This window comes from Indicator indicator, chromosome 7, assembly GCF_027791375.1.
Source record: "Indicator indicator isolate 239-I01 chromosome 7, UM_Iind_1.1, whole genome shotgun sequence".
In the NCBI taxonomy this organism is placed as follows: Eukaryota; Metazoa; Chordata; class Aves; order Piciformes; family Indicatoridae; genus Indicator; species Indicator indicator.
Window position 1 is genome coordinate 24,689,380 of NC_072016.1, and position 24,002 is coordinate 24,713,381.

A 24,002-nucleotide genomic window follows, 5' to 3' on the forward strand; every position below is an offset into this window, starting at 1 on the left:
AGATGCAGATGCTGCAGGAGATGGTGCAGATGGAGATGAGGGTCCTTCTACTCAGGGTCCCTCTCTTAAGAAAGATCCTTCTGATGAGGAAGAGAGGGTTAGCCTTAAAACTCTGGTAGACCTCTTGAGACCCCACATGGATGATGGAGATGTAGGTCAGGATGTAGACCCTGGTAGATTAGCAACTGCTGGTAGTTCTGAACTCAAAGAAATTCAACGGAGGATTAAAATAGGATTATGGGGACAGCGACCTCAGGATGATGATGATGATGAGGATGACATACAGTCAGCTAATGCACCCAGACAGGAAATTAGACATGTGAGGAAGGATTACATCAGAGGAGATAATGAGCCAGTCCTGTCTTGGCTAGCCAGGTGTTTTGATATGGGAGCCCCAGCACTGGTGGTAGGTGACAAGTCGGCCTCTCAGTTGGGGATGCTCTCAAAGGATACAGGCATAGACAGGCATCTAGGCAAGTGCATTGGTAAAGTTTCTCTGTGGGCACGCCTCCTACTGGCAGTCTCGCTGAGGTACCCCAGCAGAGATGATTTACCATGGAACCCTAAGCCTTGGACCACAATAGCTGAGGGAATCAAGCGTCTGAGAGAATTTGCTGTGAGAGAAGTAATGTATGGAGATCACAAGACTCTGAATCCTGATGAAATTCCTGTTGGAACAGGCCTTGCCAAAAAGCTCATTAAGCTTGCTCCTCCTAATTATGCCACTATTCTGGCAAGCAGGATTGTGGCAAGAAATTATGGTGGAGCACCTCCTACTGTTGGCCATTTCACTGACCAAATGAGGCAATTGGAGGATAGTCTTGCACGTACTTCTTTGGTTTCAGCCATTGAAACTTTGTCTGGAAAGATTGAGAATTGCATGAAAGAGCTGAAGGAGGAACTTAAAACCTCCATATCCAACTTGATGAAGGGGGATGATTCTAATTCCTCTTCCTCCAGATGGATACAAGTTTCAGCTGTTAGGAACAGACGTGCTCCAAGAAGGCCATTCCAGAATAGGTCAAACCAAAACAGACAGCAGAGGCAATCACGTGGCAGTATCTGGATAACTCTGCGTGATCAGTTTGGTGAGAACATGAACAGATGGGATGGTCAACCAACTTCTGATCTTTTCAAGAGGTTACGGGAGCTGCAGAGAGGCAGATCCCGAGGTAGCAATACCAGGAGGGTAGCTGTCGCTTCCTCAGTTTCCCAGAACAACTCTGATAGCTCCAACAGTGATCCTAATTCTGATGCTGGACGTTGTGCCAGCTGTACATGTGGAGGTAATCCCCACCATTAGGGGTGCCCTGCCTTCTGCCAGGGGGAGGTAAGGGATAATGGAGATAACAGAATCCATTGGGATGTGTACATCCAGTGGCCTGGCACTTCAAAATTTCAGAAGTACAGGGCCTTGGTTGACACAGGAGCTCAGTGCACCATAATACCATCAAATTATCAAGGGGGAGAATCTATAACTATTCAGGGAGTCACTGGTGGATCTCAAGAGTTGTTTAAGATAGAAGTTGATATAAGTTTAACTGGGAAGCAGTGGAAGAAACATACTATTGTAACAGGTCCTAATGCACCTTGTATTTTGGGAATTGACTTTCTGAGAGAAGGGCGTTTTAAAGACCCTAAGGGTTACAAATGGGCTTTTGGAATAGCAACTGTAGAAATTGATGGAGGGAAATTGAAGTTGTCCATTAGACCTGAGCTTTCAGATGAATCTGCAGTTGTGGGACAACATGAGATAGAGGATGTAAAGCTGCCGGTTGCTTCTCAAACTGTGCATCACAGACAATACAGAACCAACCGTGACTCTTTGGTGCCCATTCAAAACTTGATTCGTCAGCTGGAGAGTCAGAAGGTCATCAGCAAAACTCATTCACCTTTCAACAGTCCAGTCTGGCCTGTGAGAAAGCAGAATGGAGAGTGGCGTCTGACAGTTGATTTCCGTGCCTTGAATGAAGTAACTCCACCCATGAGTGCAGCTGTACCAGACATGATGGAACTCCAATATGAGCTGGAATCCAAGCAGGCCAAATGGTATGCTACCATAGACATTGCTAATGCTTTCTTCTCTATTCCCATAGCAGAGGAATGCAGGCCTCAGTTTGCTTTCACCTGGAGAGGCATTCAGTACACATTCAATCGTTTGCCCCAGGGGTGGATTCACAGTTCAACCATCTGCCATGCAGTGATCCATGATGCTTTGGAGAAAGGTGGAGCTCCAGAACACATTCAGTTCATCGATGACATCATCGTCTGGGGTGAGACTGCTGAAGAAGTCTTTGAGAAAGTTAACAAAATCCTTGACATTCTCTTGCAAGCTGGTTTCGCTATCAAGCGAGACAAGGTGAAAGGACCTGCCAGGGAAATCCAGTTTCTGGGAGTGCGGTGGCAAGACAGTCGCCGTCACATCCCAATGGATGTGATAAACAGAGTCTCCACCATGGCAAATCCCACCAACAAGAAAGAAACTCTGCGTTTCTTAGGCATAGTGGGATTTTGGAGACTGCACATTCCTGGATACAGTCAGATTGTGAAACCTCTCTATGATGTGACTCGAAAGAGAAACAGTTTCCAATGGGGTCCTGAGCAACAAGCAGCCTTTGACCAGATCAAGCGAGAGGTAGTTCAAGCGATGGGTCTGGGACCTGTCCGAACTGGTCCAGACATTAAGAACATTCTGTACACGGCCGCGAGTGACAATGGTCCAACCTGGTGCTTATGGCAAAGAGCTCCAGGGGAGACACGAGGACGTCCTCTTGGTTTCTGGGGTCGTGGCTACAGAGGCTCAGAGGCAAACTACACTCCAACAGAGAAAGAGATTTTAGCTGCTTATGAAGGAGTGAAAGCTGCTTCTGAAGTGATTGGAACTGAGTCACAACTTCTTCTAGCTCCTAGATTGCCAGTTCTGAATTGGATGTTCAAAGGCAAAGGTTCTTCACCACATCATGCAACAGATGCTACCTGGTCTAAGTGGATGGCTCTGATAACACAGAGAGCTCGAATGGGAAATCTCGAAAGGCCTGGTTTGGTGGAGGTGATCACAAACTGGCCAGAAGGCACAAGCTGTGCTAAACCTCCAGAGGAGAGAGTAACTCGTGCTGAGGAAGCTCCTCCTTACAGTGATCTGTCTGATGATGAAAAGAGATATGCTTTGTTCACAGACGGTTCCTGTCATCTTGTTGGGAACAAGCGGAGATGGAAATCTGCAGTGTGGAGTCCAACGCGCAGAGTTGCAGAAGCGAGAGATGGAGAAGGAGAATCCAGTCAATTTGCAGAGGTAAAAGCTGTCCAGCTAGCTCTTAACATAGCTGAACGTGAGAGATGGCCAAAGCTTTATCTCTACACCGACTCGTGGATGGTAGCCAATGCCTTGTGGGGTTGGCTGAAAGACTGGAAGAAGAATGGCTGGCAGAGGAAAGGAAAGCCAATCTGGGCTGCAGATCTGTGGCAAGACATTGCTGCTCGCATTGAGAGAATCCCAGTGAAAGTGAGACACATCGATGCTCACATTCCTAAGAGCAAAGCTACTGAGGAACAACAACACAACCATCAGGCAGATGTAGCTGCAAGAGTTTCCCAGGTGGACACAAACTCTGATCCTGATCCTGATCTTGACTGGAAACACCGAGGTGAGCTGTTCTTAGCTCGGTGGGCCCATGACTCGTCAGGACATCAAGGCAGAGATGCAATCTACCGATGGGCTCGTGACAGATCCATTGACAGTTCCATGGATGCTATCACACAAGTCATCCATGACTGTGACATTTGTGCTGCTATTAAGCAGGCAAAGCGGATCAAGCCCTTGTGGTACGGTGACCGATGGTCCAAGTACAAGTATGGTGAAGCCTGGCAGATTGACTACATCACTCTACCTCGTTCTCCATCTGGTAAGCAGTATGTGCTGACTATGGTAGAGGCAAGCACTGGATGGCTGGAAACTTATCCAGTTCCTCATGCAACTGCACGTAACACCATTCTTGGCCTGGAAAGACAAATCCTGTGGAGACATGGAACTCCAGAGAGGATTGAGTCAGACAATGGAACTCACTTCAAGAACAATCTTGTAAAAAACTGGGCCAAAGAGCACGGCATCGAGTGGATATTCCACATTCCCTACTATGCACCAGCTGCAGGGAAGATCGAACGCTACAACGGTTTGCTGAAAACCACTCTCAAAGCCATGGGGGGTGGATCTTTGAAAAACTGGGAGAAACATTTAGCACAAGCAACCTGGTTGGTGAATAGTAGAGGTTCAGTGAATCGAGCTGGACCTGCCCAATCAGATTTGTTGCGAAAAGAAGAAGGTGATAGAGTTCCTGTTATCAGAGAAAAGAATCTGTTAGGCAAAACTGTTTGGGTATTTTCTCCTTCAGGAGAGGCCAAACCTGTCCGAGGGGTGGTTTCTGCTGAAGGTCCTGGTCACACCTATTGGGTGATGCAAGAAAATGGTGAAATTCAGTGTATTCCACAAAGAAATCTAACTTTGGCTGAGAGAGGTTAAATTCAGAGTGTTGCGCAGACACAGCATTGCGCCCAAGAGGAGAGTTCATGAGATCTACGGTGCACGAACCCTGAGAGCCCTGAGTCACCTGAGAGTCCCTGTTCCTTTCTTCGCTCCATCTGCGAGGAAACAAGCTGTTTGCTGTTTTTCCTGTGATTTGACTCTTTTGAATCATCTACATCTGAAATAGCCGGAATGGACTATGGTCTTTATTCACCTATTGTTGTAGATATTATTTTAGATTAGATAAATGATAGTAGCAGCCAATGGAATTGTTTAGAAGGGGTGGACTGTGATGGTTTGAAACTGTCTTTTTAATTTTTCCTTGCAAAGTTCAGAACAAAGTGAAATAATGTAAATAAGTCACTATTGGGTGTAAGAAAGCAAAATAACGATTGTTCTAAACACTTCCATTGGATAGATAGAAATGTTTAAGAACTATTACCCAAAACAAAGTAGGCATTCGGCACATTCTGCGTTCGGCAGTGGGGGCAGTTGCTGGGCTGTCTGGCTGCTGTTTCTTCTTCTCTTCTGGCTGAAGGTAACACGTACTGACCTTGGCAGCTAAGTTAACAACTTTCTGCTTAACTAACTCTGCTTCTCTGTCCAGGGGGGTCTGGGAGGGAAGCTCCTGGGAGAGGGAGGCCCCTTTGGGAGGATCCCCTTGGGGGGAAGCAAAGGGAGATCGATTGTGCTTTTTCTGTTGATTGTATATATTTGTGAATGTTGTGAATTTTGTATATTTGTACATATTCATTGCATTTCATTGTAGAATTTAGACTCTGCTTGTAAATACAGCTTTTCATTTGCTTCCAGACTGGGCTAGCCTGGTTATTGTTGGTGGGGGGGGGATTTCAGCTCACACCGACACACAAGGTCATTTCTTGGATCTTAGTCTTTTCGTTAAAGACCTTAATAGGTGTAGAACTAGCACTGAGGAAGGAAGGAGGTACATCCTGAGAGGAGGATCTTAAGAGATGTGCAATTGCAGACACACACAATGATCAGGTCAAACCTTGTAGATCAAATTAGCAACAATTTTTGTGTCTGCACATGGCTAAATCACTAGTAACTGGTGGGACTGTTAACAGGCCAAAGAGATTGAAGTATCACTCTGCCTTGAGTTGATTATTTGGACTTGTGTTAGAGCTGTGGTATTGGATAGAGATTTCACAAGCTGTTTCCTCAGGGCAGAGAGACTTTACCTGTGATTCTGTTGAACCACAGGTCCTAGTTATGTAGGACAACAATGCTTTCCAGATTATTACAACAGCATGAACTTGGGTACTGTAATTGCAATTACAAGGCAAAATTTCACTTATCTGAGGTGACAAAAGTTTTAAAACAAAAGGATAATTTTGTCTTGCTGTACAGAAGGCACATATGATGTGCAGTTAGGTGACGTTTAGGCAAACGTATCTGCTTACTATGTTAAAATGGATTAAGAATAAATGGGTAGCATTGGCTAAAATCTTGGATACAGCTGCTCAGGATGTTATGGATCTATGTGTTTGTAGCAGCATAAAGGATGTGTAAATTATGCAGTGTCCCATGGTGGAAGACTGTACATCAATACTTTTATGTTTATGCATTGATATACGCTATAGTTTACAGCCTGTCAGGATGATATGCTAACAGTTTAAGTACAGAGGCCTCATATGGCAAGGCAATTAGGTAAATTAAGTATATAAGCTCAAGTTTAATTTTAAGCTTGGGACCAATTACATTGAAATCAAGAAAACTATTTCCATGTAAAATTCTAGTCACTGCCCAGCCCTGGAACTGTTGCAAGCTGCATTGCTGTGTTACTGTATGTGCCTGTGACAGAGCTTTCTGATGGGAAGCCCACCATAGCTCCTTAAATAATGTGCACTAGGACAATAACATTCGCTTCTGTGTCCTGGCTGCCAGACTGACTTTTTGGAGAAAATCTAGATTTACCACAGTCATTTTGGAGTGTAGCCCAAAGAGTTTCTGCATCCCTATTATATGGCTGTGTTGCTTCCCAAAGAAACATGGTTCTCATTTACTACTACCACTATCTGAAGCTTTTCAGTATGAGATTTAAAAAAAAAAATATCATAAATTTAGCAACACAGTAGCAAAAGCAAACTGTGAAAGAATAGGAAACTAAAATAAAATCTGTCCTCAACTTCTTGTCCTATCTGTCTTTTTAAAGTCTACTGTGGAAGCCAAGAGATTGGTTCAGTAGTATCCCATCTCTATAATAACAGCTATCATCTTTCAGAGCATTCTTCTGTCTTTAGGTTTCCTTTAATTTTTGTTTTCTACTGATTGCTAGTCCTCTATAAATAGCTAAAACCATTCTCTGCTAACCTGGGGAGTCTCAGTCTGCTGTAGTTGTTGTTGAGCTGTATGGACATATTCATAGCATGTTCTGTGGAGATATTAATAGTACACCTGTGGGCTTTGATGTCATCTGTACAGAGGATCACTGGAATCCTGATTAATCTACACATTTACTTTTTTCTGTTATGAATAAGCCAGTTGAAATGCTTTCATAAACCAATGAAGTAATATTTTAGAAACTATTAATCATAAAAGTTACTCTTGTCCTAAACATGCCACAGTTCTATTTGTCATTTGTTTCAGTAGCATTACTTAGGACAGTCATGATGCATTTATCAATAATACTGCTTTTAGGGTTAGTATGCTGTACCAACACTGCAGAAATACTAATTTAACTCTGTGCCTGTTGAAGGCTGAGATTTGGCTGACTAGATACTGCAGTTTCAACACCAACATTTTATAGGAAAGAACATTTTTATAGGAAAGAAATACCATTTTATACACCAGATGGTGAGAGAATGTTACAGTAGTTTGTTTTTTTTTTTTTAATCCATTACCCATACAAAAAGACATAGTTCCATACACTTCCTTCCATCTTTCTTGAGTTTTCCACCAGGTGTGCAGATACAAAAATGTTAATTTTGCAGGCTTACTTGCCTTGAGCTGGACATGTAATATGGATGGACCATATGAGCAACCAAGCAGCAGCTGTGTTGTGAAACAGAGCTTGTCAAATACAACTATTAGTAAGTATTTAAAGTGTTTTTCAGCTTCATCTCACTTAAAGCTATTCAAAGTCTTTTATTACTGGCAGGAATTATTAATAAATGAAGGTAAAGGTATATGAATAAAGCAGTGTCTATAATATCTGTAGTCTACAAACTAGGAAATATTTAAGACTGAAGAAAGTGCTTTACAGGATGCAAGAAATACAGAAGTGGTAGAAGAGATTACTTGTCTCTCATTGTCTCACCCCCTCATACACAGACTGTGCTTGACCTAATCCCTGATCCTGTCATCACTGGCATATAACAACTGAATATTATTTTTTAATTAGAAGCCAGAAATGTAACCTTTAGAGGAAACAAAATTAAAATGCCTAACTTACAATCTCTGCCATTATCTAAACTTGTGTTCTTCTCCTCAGGAGAAGAAAACAACATTCACTGTAATTTAGCTTTAGAAAAGTAGTGCTTGGATTCAAACTCAGATGATTTCTGCTATGATAGTACATATCTGTAAAATATTATCTAAAATAAATCCCTTATATGTAGAATCAAATTAAGACTTTTAAAGTTACAATTTCTAGTACATGAAGTGGCAAATTTATCTTTTTTTCTATGGACAATTTTAATCTGGCCATACAGTATGTTAAAATACTTCAGTCTGAATGTTCAACCTTAGAGAGTTCCATCCTCCAGAGAATATAAGAGAATTGTAAGAGGATATGTAAGAAAAAACACAAACAAACCACAAACAAAAACCCCAGAAAAATTCTGGAAATACATAAATATCTCTGTATGCAATTCACTACTTCAATGCTTTCATGCACACCTTTTCAGTCACTCAGCATTCCTTTGATGAATTTCATGAAACTAACCAAGTAAAAAATAACCTATATTAATATATTGGAGATAGGGTTTTAGTCTCTACATATTCATTCTTTGGGAACTAATTAGAATTGATTTTGCTGCTGCTGGTTTTTAATGCCATCCTACATTATGACTGCTTTTTCCTATGATTATTTCATAGTTCTGAATCAGGAATCATGTAACTGGCACCCAGCAAGCTTGACAACCATAATTTTTTAGGTCGTAAGCATTTAGTTTTTCTGAGAGAGTTTAACTTGACTTACCTACATGGAAAAAAATGGTATGGTGTGGGCGTAGCTCAATTTGATCTAGTAAGCTATGTGGTGTCCTGTCCTAACAATCCACTGAGCTGTAATCACTATTTGTATGCAAAGCATTGCAATTAGAGTAATTTTCTTTGCTGGTGATTCTGAACCTGAAAGAAAAACAAATTAGAATAGAAGTGCAAACTCTTTATACCCCAGTATATTATACATTATTTGCATATAAATTCTGACCTTTATAGCTTCAGAAAAAAAGAAAGAGATTGTACTTCCTCCTGCTCTGACTTTGAATCTTCTTCCTTTTTTCCCCCCCTAAATATCTTTGTGATGGTTTTTTATTTCTAGCTACTTTCCCCATAGTTGTACGTTCTTAATATTTCTCAAGATTCCCAGATTCATAAGGACTTTACAATGTATTTAAAACTGAGTAATCTAAGACTGTTGTTAATTTCTAAAAATAGTAAGCAAGCTTGGCCACTTGTGAGCTAACAGTTAAGTCAGATTGTGTAGGAACGTCAACATTTGGCTCTTGCAGTCAGTGTGACATTTTCTTGACTAAATTACGAACTTCACTGAAGTTTGATTATAAGAATATAGAATATTCTATATTAATAAGGAACAGCTCTTTAATTTAATGGACTCAAGATGAAACAATTGACTCTGAATTGCTGTACTGCCATAGGTGACATTTTAAACAATGATTTCAAAAATATTCTTCAGAATGTTTCTGTTTAGAATTAGCTCTGAATAGCTTTGTTTGGTTTGGTTTTTTGCTCGTTTGTGTCAATTTTTAAAAAATAAAGAAGACCCAGTAGAAAAAGCCAAGCACTGTTGCAGACGTGATTGCCAAAGTAAAAAACTTACTGCAATAAAAAAGATAAGACAAGACGAATGTATTTCATCAAGTGGTGACTCTCTTTATCTTACTGGCTTTTACTGAAGAAAATAATTTCTAATTAAAAATCTTTCTGATTCATTGAGTAGAGGCACTGAATGTTGTGGGGAAGAAAACCTCTACACCATCAATCCATAAGGAAGTCTGCTAAGGCAAGAAACACTTCTGGCTTTATGGGGGTTATCTGTCAGTGCATATCCTGAACAAGGTGGGAAGAATTATAGAATTTCAAAATTGTTATGTTGGAAAAAATCTCTGTGATCATCGAGGCCAACCATCAAAATGACACCACCATGGCAATTAAACCATGTCCCAAAATGCCATTGTCGTGGTAGGGCCAAACGGGCGCAGCACAAACCCAGACAGGCCCTGATGTATCTAGACATGGTCCCCCTCTCCCCCTTCCCTCCTGTACAGGAAAAAAGACAAAGGAACTGGCCCCAACATGTCTGGGTAAACAAATCTCCTTCTGAGGTAAGAGCACATGTACTGGCCACTGCTTCTCCCCCACCACACCTGTGTTCCTGCCTTTTATGCCCACAGCCTGGCAGAGTCCCTTTTCTTTGGGTAACTATTTGCTGGTTTTGGTTGCCCTATTGGCCTAATTGGATCTTGGACAAGATATATATACAGGCTGATTTCTAGTTGCCTTGCCTGCTTGGACCTGCCTTGCTTTCATTTGCCTTGCCTTGAGTTGCCTTGCCTTGAGTTGCCTGGTCCAGAACCTGGGATAGAAGCCACGAGCCCTTCACACTGCAAGCTAGAGAAGTTTAGGATCCAAGCCTCACTTTCCCTTGCAACTAGAATTTTGCCATGCCTCAGTTTACCCAGGAAAGCCAAGAGCCCTTCGTGAAAATCACATCGTATCACCTGCCAGGCTGCTGGAGCCAGATTAGCCCCAAGACAACCTTGGCACCCGGAAAGCCTCAACGGCTATACAACAGCAGCAGCACCCCCCTTTTTGGGGTAGAACCTTTCGTGAGTAATTAATTCACTTGCCTCCTTAGCTTAATAGTTCTTGTCAAGTCTCCCCCTGCCTTGGTCGAGCACCATTTGGCGCTGGGGAATTCTGTCTTTCCCTATTATTCCTTCCGGTTTGCTTAAAATTGTTAAAACTGTTATATTTGCCTAAATACTGTACATTCCCACTCTAAATATATGTTCCAATCATACATCGAACCTATTTAATAAGTTTTGGGCAACTTTTCATATTAAGAAAAAGTTATTAAGATTGTTATTAACATTCATATTTGCCATATTAATTTTCATAAATTCATAACAGCCATGTCTACACATTTTTTTAACACTTCCCCAGGCAGCCTGTTTCAATGCCTGACCATCCTTTCAATAAAGAAATTGTTCCTAATATCCATTCTAAACCTCCCCTGGTGAAATCTGAGGCTATTTCCTCTCATTCTATCTCTTGATACTGGAAAGAGACCAACATCCACCTCACTACAACCTCCTTTCAGGTAGCTGTAGGGAGTGAGAATGTCTCCCCTCAGCCTCCTCTTCTCCAGACTAAAATCCCAGTTCCTTCAGCTGCCCCTCATAAGACCTGTTTTCTAGACCTTTCACGAGTTTCATTGCCCTTCTCTGGACATGCTCCAGCAACTCAATGTCCTTGTAGTGAGGGAACCAAAACTGAGCACAGTGTTCAAGATGTGGGTTCACCCATAGGTTTCCTCACTATTTATGCATCTTATTTGTCATATGTTTGAAATGGGAAAAGAATGACAGCTGCTGAACAGCAAGCAGCACCAGCCTCAGAGAAAAATCTTGCCTCTTGGAGGACCATGGTGTCATGACAAGGAAGGTGACTTTTTTGTTGCTTCCTTTTTTCAAGACTGCAAATATTGTTGAAATGTAACAACAGTGACACTATATGATATGCAGTACAAATCTTGTCTTACTACTTGTTTAGTGTGTTTTGCTTCAGAACTTTCTGAACTAGTAGCATGCAGTGAAAATTTGCTGTCTGCTCCTACAGACGTACTCTCAGCAAGTTTCACTTTTAAACTTGAGTCAATTCTTACTTGCTCTGTGAAGATTATAAGTAAAAACTTATTCCTGTTTAATATAGAGAAGCTCTACCGTTTTCCACAGCTGGGACTGGATTTCACCCTCTGATACTGTCATGTTTTTGACATTTATATACTGTCCTCAATCCTTGAATCTTATGATTGCAAATAAAAATTAGCAATGCTTAAAAAGAAAAAATGTGGTTTTCCCTCTGCATAATTTTAATGATTGAACTGATTGAGCTTAACATATCCTTCAAAGCTCCCACTTTGTCTGGCATTGCTAGAGTTGAAATTTCAAATTCATATCTCAAAAGGAACATATTTTTAGAAAGTTTTATGTGATAGGAAATGGGGTCTTAAGATGAAAAGTGCTGTAATTTTTATCCCAATTGTGTATGTAAGTAGTGTGCTGTGGAGGAAGTCAGACTGTTATTAGCTATGTGTACATATTTGCCTGCTTCATTTTTTTTCTGACTCCATCAAAAGAAGCTTTTAGGCCAAACAAGTTGGAGATAAAGCAAGGACCAGAGGCAAGACACCCCTCTGTATTTAACCCCCTAAGAATGAATGGTGAAGCCATTACTAGGGAAGTAATTAAATTTATATCACTGATTTATCAAAAGGGTGGTTAATCATTAAAAGCTTCTTCATTTTAGAACAGAAAGGCTGATCACTATTTAAGGATAGTTCATGCAAAACCAGTGAACAAAGACAGTGACTCTGAAAGGTAGATTTACAACAACTAGGATATCCCAATGTTTGTGAGATGCAATAGGTTTTCTGAGACTGAAGGTTACAGATTATCTGCTCTTTGTACACATACCTATGTATACTTCTGATTTTATGTACAGCATATTATTTTTTCAGGGCAGTTTTCATTTAAAAAGTTGTTTGTCACAAGCTGATAGGGGAAAATGTCTTGTGGTTGCTAGTACAACTTGGCCTGTTGCACAGCAGGGCTGAGACAAGAAGGCTGAATCTGAGGACTCCATTTAGAACAGCTGAACCTAGGGCATATCCTCAAATGTGCAGAAGTAATAAAATCTGTAAGTTGATCGTTCTCTGCTCTTCAGAGGGATAGCAGCAACATCTACAGTACAGTTTCCTCTTCATTCATGGCATGAGCATGGTCATATAAGGTAAATTTATACCACGCATTGTGCTTGCTCCTCTTCATGACAAAAACTAAATAGGGGTTTATCACCTAAAGCATGTCTCTGCCTCCTGATCATACATCTGGTTTTTGGCTCAAAGTATATCCAAGAATCTATTATGCAGTGTAAAAAAGCCCAGGAATAACAATACAACTTACCTTTTAGAATGATAGAAATTCAGTTAATCTTTACTTTCAGGCACCCACATTTTTGAAAGTTAGGTTTATACAGAATTCATGCAATTGACTGGGGATTTTAATGGAAGCAGATGATCTGCAGTGCTTTTGACATTCGCACTTTATACAAGACGTCCAAATACCATTAAAAATGAAGATTTACAGCACTCAAGTTTGAACAATGCTTTGTGGCATTGTGGATGTTGTTATTTTGTACCACATTCTAGTGTAGAAATACAGGCAGTGAATAAATAGCAGTAAAAGCTTATACAGAGATCTTGAGGATGTTTATGATTCCCTGACCACAGATTTGGATGATCAGGGAGCTAGAGTAACAAATTTTGAAATCTTAATTTCTGGCCTCAGAGTTCGGAATACAGGTTTACCATTCTGCTTAGCTTGATTCCCTGATTATATACAGATTGACTGGAGAGGTTTCCCCTTAAAATAGGTTCAGTTTTCCCAAAGAGATGAAGGAAAATGTGGATGGCTATGGAACAAATGAATAGCTGAGTAGTGTATGAAGCCTAGGCATTTAGCCTTTGCTGACAGCTGTTTAAAATGAAAATAATTTTGCACAGAAAAGAGATACAGAAACTCTGATCCTGTTTTGTGATTGCGAGCTTACATGATTTTGTTCTTGAAAAGCCATTCCTCCATGTGTCCCAGCTTATGGTGAAAGACTCACTTCAGTTTCTGACTGCTAGAATAGCCTAGTGGATCCTGGACACGTAATTGGACCTTAAAATATGATTCAATAAATTGGTTCTGTATTGTATTGCTTCTAAAACCAGGGATAATGGCACATGCTTATTTGCATGCAAAGCTAAGCTGTGTGACTTTGTTTAGCGGCTGCTTTGGTACCAAATGAGACAAAGTTGTAGAGGTTTCTTCCACAGCCAGTGTACATATTCTTCTCTTTACTCCACAGCTTTAACATCTTCCTTTTCAAATATATATCTACATTTAGACAGACACACATATATGAAAATGATCAGGGGGCTGAAACACCTCTCCTACGAGGACAGCCTGGAGAAGAGAAGGATCTGGGGAGACCTAGTAGCAGCTTTCCAGTACCTGAAGGGGGCCTACAGGAAGGCTGGAAAGGGACTGTTTGCAAAGGCCTGTAGTGATAGGACGAGGAGCAATGGTTTGAAATTAAAGAGTAGATTTAGGTGGGACCCAGGCCGGTCCTTGGAAATATTCAAGGTCAGGTTCGACAGGTCTCTGGGCAACCTGATCCTGTGGAGGATGTCCCTGCTGACTGCAGCAGGGTTGGACTAGATGACCTTTGGAAGTCCCTTCCAACCCAAACTATTGTATGATTGTATGACTTGATGTCTGCATTCAGTGCATGCGTACATGTATATTTTAAAAAGTTTTTCCACTTTCTCTTTAGATCTGTTCATCACATTAAAAATATAATTTTGTAGTGAAAGAAAGCTTAAAATAAAGCAAGCCTTGTGTGACTGAAAGCTTGTTTTCTTTAACCAACTAGCTTGACTGATCTGGAAAAAAAACCACCAAAACCCCAAACCAAACCAAACTCTTTCAATACACCTTGCATCCCTTTATTTATTATGCTTGCTATCATTAAGACATTGGAGTACGAAAGGTATATTGTTATCAGTATATCATTGTTTACTATATATTAAATCCATGATTGTTGAACTGTAGAGAATAACTACCATAATGCAAGCTGTGCACAAATGTATTCATAGCACACACCAAGAAATGCAATTTTATCATTCAGAATTGCTGTCTGGGGTTTTAGATTAACCAATTAATGTATAGTTTTCCATTGGCCAAATAAACATCTAATAAACATCAAATAAACATCTACAGTTTTAGTAAGTGGAAACACACATGTACTTTGGTACTTAATTAGTGAAGGTTGAATCATATTTGTCTTTTAAAAAAGGTCTACTATTTTTAAAGCTCCAAGGTCAAAAGGCAAGCTAACTTAGTAAATCTGTTGCTTTCAGAGTACATTTGGAAGAAGTTTTTATCTCTTTTTAACCATAGCGTTTAATGCAATAGATTCTGTACATAAAAGTTGCAGGCAGGTATTTATTAATTAACATCCCATCTTTTCAAAGTATTTATTCAGCAGCTATCCTGCTGTAGGCATTGTTTTACTTCTTATTGTCCATCTCTAGAGTCCCTCCATTTGCAGTTAAAGTGAAATCATTGAATGCTTTGGGTTGGAAGGGACCTTTATATATTACCTAGTCCAACCTTGTTGCAGTGAACAGGGACATCTTCAAACAGACCAGGTTTCTCAGAGCCCTGTTCCAAGGACGAGCCAACTACCACCTCTCTGGACAAACTGTTCAACTCTTTCACCACCCTCAACATAAAAAATGTCTTCTTTAATCTAAATCTCCCCTCTTTTTGTTTAAAACCATCACCCCTTGTCCTATTGCAAAAGGCCCTGCTAAAAAGGTTGTCCCCCTTTAATACTGAAAGGCTAAATAACCCAAACTCTCTCAGCCATTCTTAATAGGAGAGGTGTTTCAGCCTTCTGAAGATTGTTGTGGTACTCCTCTGGACCCAATCCAACAGGTTCATGTCTTTCTTGTCCTGAGGGCTCCAGAGCTGAGCACAGTACTCCAGCTGAAGTCTCACCAAAGTGGAATCTGTATCTCCCCAAATTACAGAAAAGGATATGATGAGGAATCATGTCCAGATATTTGACATCCATAGCTCTTCCCTGTCTACTGATACAGTCACTGCATCATAGAAAGCCAGTAGGTTGGTCAGGCAGAACTTGCCCCTCAGTAAAGCCATGCAGGCTGTTTCAAATCACCTCCCTGTCCTCCGTGTGCCTTAGCATAAATTCTACAAGGATCTGTTCCATGATCCTCCCAAGCACAGAGGTGAGGCTGACAAGTTGGCAGTTCCTAGGGTCCTCCTTTCTACCCTTTTTAAAAATGGGTGTGATAGTTCCTTTCTTGCAGTCACCAGGGCCTTCACCTGACTTCCAGGACATTTCAAATATCATGGAGCATGGCTTGACAACTACCTCAGCCAGTTCCCTCAGGAATCTGTGATGCATCTCATCAGGTCCCTATAGGGTTATATATGTAATACATATATACATAAATATACAACAGTGATAAAAATGGGATTTTCATATGCTTTGTTTTTCATAACTCTGTGTGCTGTTTTTAGCCTAGGTATTGGAAAAGGTCCTCATAGTTATACAGGGGTGCTAAGAAATAGTTTACTCAATCTCCTGAGTTAAAGGGGAAAAAAAAAACCTGTTTTTTCTATATAGTTGAAATCCACCAAGAGGTGAAGTGCTTGGGAAATTTGAATGATTTCAAAGCTTTAAAGATGAAAGATTCAGCTTTTCTTCCTAATTAAACTACGAGAATCGTGAGATCCTCTGGGCTTTTTCTACCTCACAGGGTCGTTCAAATATAACTCTAAGGAGGATGCCACAAAACTATTTTCATGAAGTTTAATAGAACAAATTCTTTTTGTATTATGTGGAAGGATAGGGAGACTGATACTTTTGGTTTGTTCTACCTGTTGCTGTTCCAATCATTCAGGACAGCTTTTAAAGAGGTACCTGCTAAGCCACTGAACCTCCTAAGTAGCAGAAGTCTGACATCCAAAATCATTTTAATAGCGCTCATTACTTTTGATATAATTTTCCCAGGCAATTGCTTTACATTTGATATCAGTTAGGTCATATCAGGAATACGTGCCACTTAACTGATGCATTAAGGTATGGAAATTCGGCCTCCATGGGATGAATCCCGTCCTGGAACACTTGGGACCAGCTCCCGTCGGCTATGGGCGAACTGGCCTGCTACACCAGGGAAAGTATGGGTCAGCATTGTTCAGCATTGCTACCTTTAACAAGACGAGGTTAAACCCAGGAATTTTGAAATTGTTTTGAATGTCAGTGGCTGATTTTGACATTTCAAATACAAGAAGTACCAATTCAGGTTCAACTTATGCAAGCTGAATATGACCAACTCCCCCTAACAACAGCCCAAATAAAACACTGATAAATAGAGGTATGAAAAGCACTGTTACAGAGCTTTACCAAAATGAAACTAAGGAGCTCATAACAACAAAGTAGTTAAGAAATAGTGTTCTGAAGATAAGAAAATTGTGATAAAATAACTTATCCAAGGCTTAAAACCAAAACCATAGCTGAATCTCTCTTCTTGTTATGATGGATATGTTATTTATCCAAAGGCTTTGGCAGAAAGTAATATTATTTACCATCAAAATTAATCAACTCTGAAAAAAATAATAGTATTCTCAAATAATTGTAGTTTTAGAGAAGACAATGATTTAAGGCTTAGTTTGAAGTCATCTGGAGGTGCACTACTTACCCTGTGTTGTTACCCTGGCATATTTACTATTTTAAAGAGCATTCAGCTCCGAAAGCGAAATAGGTGAAACTAATTCAGGATCTGGATGCCTCAAGCTCTTCTGAAATTTGACATTTACTCTGTTACTCACTTTCCAGGGGAAACTCAGAATATATTGGACGCTTCAGACCTGTTAGTGGAGATGTTCCCAGGGCTGTACCTCTGCAGCAGAGCTACTGCTGGAGCACCTGGAGACTGCTGGTGCACATCCCTGCCCATGCCCGAGGCTATCCAGGAGGACCCAGACAAGCACTCATCTTCCTCTCAGGTACATTTTAAGAGCTGATAACTTACCATCTTTGCCCACTTGGTAGCATATGGAAATCACTGCAGACAATAGTCTCTGTCACCTCTCTGCAAATACTGGACAGCAGAACTAAAGGTGTTTAAGTCTTCATTCACTATTCCTTGTGACAGGCTGCTAGAAGTGTGAGCGTTTCCAAAATGCAGCTAGTCTCATGGCATGTGACAACATCCACATCCAGATCATACACCAGACAACACCTAACAGCAGTGGTTTCTGCACTGGGTAGAAGTTACATGGGGCAGCAAACAATTTTGAAAAGAAAAAGGAAAGGTGTCCAAGAAATACAATATATACTCCATTTCTTCCTCCTTTAGCTGGGATTAAGTGTACTCATTGGGATGGAAAAAAGTCTAGATTTTCAGGAAAAAAAAAGAAAGTGAATCATAATAGTAAACAATTTGAGCTTTCTTGTCTCTTGATGACTGATCTTTTCATACGCTTTCTCCCTTGCTACTGTCATTATTTTGTCACAAAGATTTGAATTTTGGTTTAGGGCTTAGTCCCAGATAGAGTGCAACATACTGAAACACTTCTGCTGGCTTTATCATGATTTGGAGCAAGCCCTTTTGATGGCATTTTCCATATTTCCTTTAAAATAATTCTTCCTCTGGCATTCTGAATTTATGTTCCTCATAAAAATCTTGAGGAGTAATACATGCCTTTCTGTTATGTTGCAATGGTTTCAGTGTATCACAAGGGCATTTTTAAGACTAGTCACTACATTTCTGAATCTGAAATAATTATTCTGTTCTTAAGGGGTTGCTCCAATACCATGAAAATCAGAATTAAAAGATTACTCTGATTTTAATCTTGCTAAACCAAATTTCACCCACTCGAGTCCTTAGCATTTATGGTCAGCTAAATGTAGAGACTATTGAGAATTTGGCTTGATAAGAACTGAGTCAGACCTTTAGGATTTCAGTTATTTACTAACAAATTCCTCCAAGAAAATTATTCAGTTTACTAATATTTTGTGATTGAAACACATTTTATAAAATTTGGGGTGTTGGATTTTTTTTTTTTATTGCTTATATTAATCATTATAAACCATGCCAAGATTCGAACTGTACATATTCATTGATGTACAATCAAGTGTAGTTTTAAATATTTAGTGTCAACTCTAGAATTCACAAATGGGCCACACATGGTTTGAAAACATGTGGACATGCTGACTATTGAGGAGGAATCTGCATACTTGCACCATGTGAAAATATAGGTGCATTTAATCAAATTCCTTCAGCCATGGAATTGTTGTTCAGAGTTTATATTGCAGTGAGAGTGAGCAGATTCTTCTCCTTATCCCAAAATTAACTGTCACTCGTCTTACACCTGTCGGAGACTGACATAATGCTAACTGGCAGCTTGCTAATGTCTCAGATGGCTGCTGTGCTTTTGAACTCTGTGGTGGATTTCATTGTGACTTGAGCTGTCCCTCCTGGGTACCAGGAGTGTTCATAACATCCTGTGTAAAAATACAAAGAATACTCTGTACTCTATATTATGCACAAGTCTTTTGACAATGTGTTAGCTGGATAAAGCTTAGTTTGTTTGTCTTGCCTAATGGCTATATAAGCAATCAGAGTCAGAAAGAGTACTTTAGTTCTGAGCACTGCTTAATGGGATCCTTGGAAGGCTGTTTATATGTTTCACATGGAAGAAGGAATAGAGTTACATGCTGACCTTGGGCAAAAGGCAAGGTTTTCCCTGACTGTGAGCCAATCATTAGGGACACATCTTCAGGCAGAGCTGAGGATGAAAGCTAAGAGAAAGAATGAAGTAAAAAATATTCAGATGTCCTTGTCTGGCAAAATAGTTCAGCTGTCTAACACTTGTTAATATAACTAGCTCTAGTTTGAGCATCCTTTGTTTGTTTTGTTTGCAACGTTGTTTTGTTTGCCACATCCAACTGCTGAACTGCCAGAAAGTGAGGTGGGTGCTGAAGGAACTGTTTTGAGAGACTGTTTAAGCTATTAGTGGCTGATTGCATCATAAAAGAAAGTAACTGCAGAGGTTTTGCTGCTCATAGCTTCACATAATATTTACATGAATGAGTGTCTTCAGGTATTTTGCAAGGTTGAGGAAGATAGAAAATCTTCTAACTGTATGCATATTTGGGATTGGAATACAGACTTTGCATGTGCTTATTATTTTGGTACTGAAACAGACGTGGCTCCAAAAGGGTCTTATTTTCCAATTTTGTATTTATGTTTCTTTGGTTAGCTATTCTGAGATTTCTAGGGCTGATCCCATGATAAAAGTTAAAGCAAACCTAACTCCCATAACTCATTTATTACATTTCACTAAAGATTACATGGCTGTACATACTGCTGTATGGAGGCAAGCGTAAAGCTGGTCAGGAGCAACACCCTGGTAAGAGAACTGGTAGCTGAGGTATACCCACTGCACAACCAAAATGTATCCACCCTGTGACAAACAAAGTAACACCACAGGATAGCAAGATGTTAGGGGTTGGAAGGGATCTCTGAAGATCATTGAGTCCAACCCCCCTGCCAGAGCAAGACCACAGAATCTAGCACAGGTCGCACAGGAACACATCCAGATGGGTCTTGATGAAAGTCTCCAGAGAAGAAGACTCCACAACCTTTCTGGGCAGCCTGTTCTAAGTGCTCTGTGACCCTCACAGTGAAGATGTTCCTCCTCATGTTGAGGTGGAACCTCCTGTGTTGTAGTTTATATCCATTGCCCCTTGTACTATCATAGTGTGCAATAGAGAAGAGCCTGTCCCCTCCCTCTTGACACTCAGCCCTCATATTTATCAACATTTATCAAATCCCCTCACAGTCTTCTCTTCTCCAGACTAAAAAGCCCCAAGTCCCCCAGCCTCTCCTCAAAGGGTACATTTATATACATAAACAGGGTATCTGTTACATGTGTCACACTAGTCCTTAAAAAAAATACCACTTCTGACTCTACTGTACATAAATAATTTTATTCCATCCCAGTCACAGATGTCCTCGTGGAGATAATAATGATTTCTTTGCATATTATGAAGAAAAGTCAAGAAAAATAAATTATATGTTGTTCTCTGATCGTGATAAATATATTTCCAGAAAAAAATTGGGCTATGATACAGAATGAGTAGGAAGAAATGCAAGTGAAATTTACCAAATACCTACGTAAATTAGAATTAATGCACTGAAGAGATTCAGTTTAACAAGAGTGGGCTGATTTGAGAAACTGGTTATATTTTGAATATTAATTTTTGATGACAGAGAAATAATCTAGCAGCATTCAGAGACTGTTTTTTTGTACACATAATACCATGTAAACTCATGATTAAATTGTTACAGGAAGAGGTTTCCATACATTGCCTGAACTTATATGTCTGTCTAGCCACATAACACTTTTTTTTTTAACTGAAAGATAACCAATTTGATCTACATTTGTATTTACTGTGGGGTTAAGGGAAAGCTGCTTTAAGCTTCCTCTATCAAGATCCAGTCAATGGTAAGATCTTCATTAACTTATTAGGGTAATACCTGTTTTTAAGTAATTCACTTAAGTGAAGCATATTGAAAGCATTCCACAATCAATTTCAGGAATAGTTTGTCAAACCTCAAAGATAAGAATGGGAAATTGCAAGAAAAGAAGCCTGAAAATCATTACTCTTAATACAGGAAGTCTTTCATTATTAAACAATGAAATTACTATACTTGAGTCATCTTAATGGTATCACATCCTGATATCTTCCATTAGTGCCACTACAAAATTTAGGAGCTGACTGCTTGAAAATCTGACTAGGGGCAAGAAGTGCAGTACAGATGAAACACTGAAAGTCTTCAGGATATGGTCATGAGAAAAATAAAAGCTTTCTGTCTGTTAGGGTTCTAAAATATTTTTGTTGTGCCCTGTTCTTCCAAGAAGCATGTACAAATTACTTGAGAATGAATAGAAAGAATGATCCATATTGAGCTTTGAGAGCAGCAATATGGTTGCAGAAGAGGCAAGAGATAAAGGACATTTGTAAAGACAACACAAAGCCCAGAACAGGACAAAGGTATCGACAGTTTGCAAGGAAGGTAAGGACTGTACAGGACAGGCACTTAGGAAAGAAAGCACCTGGTTCTAGATTTTCCTAAGAAATTCTGGATTCCATAAAATCAGTGAAAAAGCCTTCCTGGATTTGAAAGACTTTCCTGTTCTGATCATTTGCTTGCTTTAATGGGTATCCACACATGTACTGGGCAATGTTCATGCTGTTGTTTTAAAATGTTTTCTTCTAATCCTTTTGCCTCTTCATCAGAGAAGAGAACCATACATTCAGGTTTTTTGATGCCAAGGCACATTTTTCCTGAGAAAGCATTGACAGTACACTCTACTGATAAGCCACAACCACAGGTTTTCCTGAGAACTGTATAGACCTGCTTTAGAGAAGCTGCCAAACTCCAGCTGGATTGCTGGAAGTGATAATAAGCTAGATGGCTAGTTAGTGTAATTTTGCTATTAGATTACAAATGCTATTAACTTTCATTCTGAAGAAAAATTAATCAGATACAGTTCAGTTGTAATATATTTTCTGTATTGGTGTATATGCAAAACAAATGTATTTCACAGTTTGTTTCCAACTTTTCTGCACATTTATTGGGTATAAATATTGATACACACTTAAATACAGGACTATGAAAGTATATGTCAATACCAGGAAATTACACAAATGAGGCAACAGTTCAGGGGGGAAAAAAAGGTTAAAAGCATCTGTACATCAACAATTTTACATCCCATTTTCTAAGATTTTGAAAGTAGCGATAAATCCACCCTTTGGCAGACTGCTGTTAACCCTTCAGTGAACACCCTCACTATTGACATGTTCATCCAGTAAGCGAAGGGATGACCACTGTTGAACACATTGATCTTGGAGTTCAACTCCAGAGTAGATCAAAAAGCTGATGCAGTTTCAATATCAAAACTTGTGTGGCAACATCCTGAGAGCTGCAGTCTCAGCATGTACCTGTGCCACCAGCTGCCCCTCCTGGAAAAGGACTGTTCTTTGTTGCAGGTGTCTGGTAGCTTTTGTTTTCTTTAGGAAATCTCTTAGAAACAGCAACAAAATGCTGCCTAATGTTAGTTATGAGAGAGCATCAGCGTGGGAAAACATCTTCCTGTCCTCATCCCTGGTCTTTCCCTGGGATGTGTCTCTGAAGTTGTCTCCACCTCCCAACCTCCCTCATGCACACGCACACCCCTCGCCGCTTCCTCCACACGTCTTCTTTTTTTTTTTGACACAGTGCAACAGCCTAATTGGATCGCTACCACAGGATGGGTTCAGGCACTCACCCCCACCCTTTCCTTTTTTTTCTTTTTAATTTTTTCCTTTTCTTCCTTTCCTAGGCTTCGCTTGCCGTAGCATACACCCTCCCGAGGGGTTTGCCTGGATCATTTATTTATCTTGTGCGCATTAAGAAACCACCATTAGGCTTTGGTGGGAGGCGCCTCACTTTCTGAGCGCTAGCCTGCCTCCCCTGCGCTGCGATCGGAATACACAATTGAACAGAAGCTGCAAGCTTGGCAGGAGCTGCCTTCTGCGTGCACATTTATTTGCCGGATTTGTATTTTTTGCCGCCTGGGCCATTGCCGCCCCCCGTTCCAGGGTTTCATCTTAATATTTTTTTTCGTGTATGGATTTCATTTTTTTTTCGGGAGCCCTCGCCGGAGTTTTGATGCCGGGCCGGACTTAGCGCTGTCGCGGAGGAGCTGCGCGGAGCTGTGCTTGCTGTCGCCGGGCCCCGCCCGCGGATCGGCCTCCCTGGCCCGGCGCCGGCCGCGGGTTGGCCGCGGGGCCGCGGAGTGGCGGGTGCGCCGCGCCGCCGCCTCCCCGCGGAGCAGCCGAGGGATGCTGCTGCGCCGCGGCCGGGCATAGGCAGGAGACGAGCGGGCGGGGGAGGGAGCAGAGGGAAGGAAGGAAAGAAGGAAGGAAGGAAGGACGGAAAGAAAAAATCCCCCAGCCCTGAGGGAGAGAAAAAAAGAGGAGAAGCGAGGAGGAGCGTCAATGTGAAGGAATGTGCCTGTCCGTCGCCGGAGCCGCACGCTTGGGATAGAAAGAAATAAATCGAGGAGCCTGATTCTTGCGACTTATTACCCGGGAAAAAAGAAGAAAAAACAAACAAACAAACAAAAACCCCAGCGAACGGAGGGAGAAGAAGGAGAGCGACGAGGCTGAAGCGGGCAGCGCAAGAGGCGGGCGCCCGGCGGATGGCGCGGCCGTCCCGCTGACTCCGCGGCCGCGGGAGGGTGCGCGGCGCGGCGCGGCTCAGCGCACGCTATGCCGGCGGCGTGACTGAGCGGGGCGCTCCCGCCGCCTGCTTCGCTGCGCTCCCCTCCGCCCCGCTCCGCTCTCCTCCGCCCCCCTCCGC